The sequence below is a fragment of the Gossypium hirsutum genome, chromosome A10 (assembly GCF_007990345.1).
Source record: "Gossypium hirsutum isolate 1008001.06 chromosome A10, Gossypium_hirsutum_v2.1, whole genome shotgun sequence".
Taxonomy (NCBI): domain Eukaryota; kingdom Viridiplantae; phylum Streptophyta; class Magnoliopsida; order Malvales; family Malvaceae; genus Gossypium; species Gossypium hirsutum.
In genome coordinates this window covers 79205496-79209324 of record NC_053433.1, presented here as the reverse complement: position 1 = coordinate 79209324, position 3829 = coordinate 79205496, and the positions used below count along the sequence as shown (strand labels likewise).

At 39.7% G+C, this 3829-nt stretch overlaps 1 non-coding gene across 1 annotated transcript; it reads right to left on the bottom strand.

Moving 5' to 3' along the window:
• Positions 1 to 559: 559 nt before the first annotated feature.
• Positions 560 to 666, bottom strand: LOC121209165 (small nucleolar RNA R71). The gene has a single exon (XR_005904282.1). It is a non-coding gene; the product is annotated as a small nucleolar RNA R71 (small nucleolar RNA).
• Between the last annotated feature and the right edge of the window lie 3163 nt (positions 667 to 3829).

Genomic DNA, 3829 nt, shown 5'->3' with positions numbered 1-3829 from the left:
TTTCTCTTGGCAAGTTTTTATAGTTTATGACTAGAATAAACCCATCAGGACCACTACTCTTTGACGAAGAAATCGATCGCACAGTTCGCAGAAACCAAAGGGAAATAAGGTGAAGCTTAAGATACACAGAGAACAAGCAAGAGGACGAATCGAAGAGATGCCTGAAAACCAAGACAATCAGTTGCCTCCTGCAATTGCAATTAATCAAAATCCTGCTCCACGCACTATGTATGATTATGCTAAACCTTCTTTAACAAGAACTGAATCAAGCATAGTTAGACCTGCTGTTGTTGCAAATACTTTTGAACTAAAACCTAACACTATTCAAATGATACAGCAATTTGTTCAGTTTGATGGTTTACAGGATGAGGATCCCAACGCTCACTTAGCAAACTTTTTGGAACTATGCGATACGTTTAAAATTAATGGTTTTTCTGATGATGCCATTCGTCTTTGGTTATTCCCTTTTTCATTGAGGAACAAAGCTAAACAGCGGCACTACTTGGGAACAAATACTGAAAAATTTCTATTAAAATATTTCCCACCGGCTAAAACGACCAAATAAAGTAATGATATCTCTTCGTTTGTGCAGATGGACTTAGAAACTCTTTGCAATGCATGGGAGAGATACAAGGACTTACTGAGAAGGTGCCCTCACCATGGGTTACCGCTTTGGCTACAGGTTCAAATGTTCCATAATGGCCTAAATCCTTCGACTCGGTAAATGGTTGACGCAGATGCTGGCGGAACCATCAATAATAAAGCACCTGAAGATGCTTATGAGTTTATAGTGGAGATGTCACTGAATAACTCTCAGTGGCAAGTCATGAGGACAAAACCAACAAAAATAGCCGGTGTTTATAACGTCGATTTGGTCACCATGCTCTCTAATCAGGTAGAACTCTTGAAGAAGGAAATTGATTGTTTTCTTATTTCTTCATAGGTTTACCCAGTAATGCAGTGCGAATCAAGTGGAGGTGGATCAAACAATTCGGAATACCAACCTTATGACCACAACATGGATAATGAGCAGTTAAATTACATGGTTATTAATCCTCGATCTCAAAACAATCCATATAGTAACACTTATAATGCAAGTTGGAGGAACCACCCAAATTTCTCATAAGGAGGTCAAGGAAATTAGAGACCACCTCCAGGCTACCAAAAACCACCCTACCAATAAGAGAAGAAGCTGAACCTTGAAGAGATGCTGTCTAAATTTATCTTGATGCCAGAAACCCATTTTCAGAACACCGAGACAGCACTTAAAAATCAACAAGCATCGATCCAAGGGCTCGAAACTCAGATAGGCCAGCTGTCCAAACTAATTTCCAAACTACCACAAGGTAGCTTGCCATGTAATACTAAACCCAACCTAAGGGAATAGCTCAACACGATTAATGTTCAAGATGAAGAAAAATTCATTGAGCCTAAGCTAGAACCGAAGTAAGAAACTGTGGTGAGCAGAGATCAAGATGAGGTAGGTCATAATAAAAACAAATCAATGAATGCCGAATATAAACCTCGTGTGCCATACCCCAACGAGACAAGGAAAGACCGCTCATATGAACAATTTGGTAAATTCCTTAAACTCTTAAAAAAATTATATATTAACTTACCGTTTATTGAAGCCCTATCGCAGATGCCAAACGCAATAAAATTTTTAAAGGAGCTTTTAGCAAATAAATGAAAGTTGGACGAGGCGTCGCATGTGGAGCTAAACACAGTTTGCTCAGCTATTCTACAGAATAAACTACCTAATAAACTAAAAGATCCAGGGAGTTTTACAATTCCTTGCTTAATTGGTAGTTTAGATGTTAATAATGTATTAGCTGATTTAGGGGCTAGTATTAATGTCATGCCCTACAAAATGTTTAAACAATTGGGTCTTGGGAAACCCAAATAGACAAAGATGAGCATTCAATTCGCAGACAAAACTATAAGATTCCCTAGGGGTATTATTGAAGATGTGCTAGTTAAAATTGATAAAATTGATAGCAACACTCATTTGATTTTAGGACGGCCCTTTTTAGCAACTGCTAAAACTATTATTGATATTGGCACAGGTGAACTCACACTCCGTGTGGGAGATGAAACAATCACCCTTCAAGCTTGCAATTCTGGCAACACATCGGAAATTGAAGGTGATCGTTTAAACCATTCTACTAAAACTGACAATATGGTACAACCTACTTTGTAGGAAATGAGTCTGAATGAAGCACATGAGTCATTCTCAAGCAGTAACAGAGGATCTGTTCATGAAGATCAAAGGTTACAAATTGAGGAGCTAGATTAATGGCAGACGCATAAACTGAGAACACATGATAAACCGAAACTACGCCAGAACGAGCTCAACACCTTCCCACATCAACTTAAGGTTGGAGAAAAAGTCTTATTAGATGCCGCAAATCCTCACATTGTCACTACCACACCGAATGAAGAAATCCCTCTTACGATACTTAGCATTTTCCCATTCAGTACAGTCGAGGTAAGTTATCCCAAGTTCGGCACTTTTAAGGTAAACAACACCTGTCTGAAACCTTATTTTGATGAGAATGATAGTAGGAATGAGGAGTATAAACTCCTCGAACCACCATGACCATTCAATGGAGAGGTAAGTCAAACTTATACTATAAATAAGCATTTCTCGGGAGGCAACCCGAGCACTAACAATATTAATTTCTTTAAATTTTAGTATTTAACACCTAACTTACTAACAGAGATCTTGAATACAGGTTTTTCCACATAGACACGGCCAAGAACACGGGCGTGCTTATGGCCATGTAAAAACAGGGCAAAGATTTCCCCAACACAGGCTACGATAAATCGCCACGACCATGCGCCATGGCCGTGGGCGAACCTGCCAAAACAACACGGCCGTTCGACACGCCCGTATCTATAACCCGTGGCCGAACCTGTCAAATCAATGCGGGCGTACAAGACACCCGTGCCAAGCAACCGTGGTCGAACCTGTTAAACTAACAAGGGCATGGGCCTATATACACGGGCATGGGAGAAGCGAACAAAGCCAGGCACGGTCGTGCGACACGGCCGTGTGCACCCACACTCCCAAGGAACACGAGCGTGGACTAACTGTTCAGACGCGCCCAAATTCAAAATTCGCGAGTTACACGGGAAAAAATTGGGAAACACGGGCGTACTCCATGGCCGTGTGCCCCAAAATCTATAAATAGGCTGCACTATTCATTGACTTCTTCACCCAGAAACCCTAACCCTAGTTGCTACAAGTCCACACGCCCTCCTGCCATGCCCGTGCACTGCCTCCAACTTCATTTTTGATGTTCATTCTCCCCTTTCTAGCGTTTGTTTACTCTTTTCCCTTTAATTGCACTCATTTTTCATGATAAGTTATCATAGTACTATGCACTTCTTATGTTCTTTTCATCTCTTTATCTCTTACATTTCATATCTAGAGTACTTATTATTTTTTCATGTTTAAATTATTACGCATTACATGATTTCTCTACTCCATTTGATTAGTCATAGTTAGGATAGTTAAAATATTCATGCCTCTTGTGTTGAAATTTCTATTCATTCATATAGTATGTTGCATTCTATTCTTTGTCATTTTTCACTTATATCACTATACTTATGCCACAAAAGTATGCCACTGAACTTACTATTTTCGTTAAACTTAGTAGTTGTGGCTGAACATATTTACGGATTTTCCCTCCTCGAATTTAGTCGCATTTTCCCTTGTCTACTCATCAAGACGAATTAATGTTTCCAATTGCAGGTACGATGTCATCTTCAGGTGGTAAAAAGGCTGTTGTCCATGCTTCAAAGAAAAGAAAGGGAGCGTTATCTT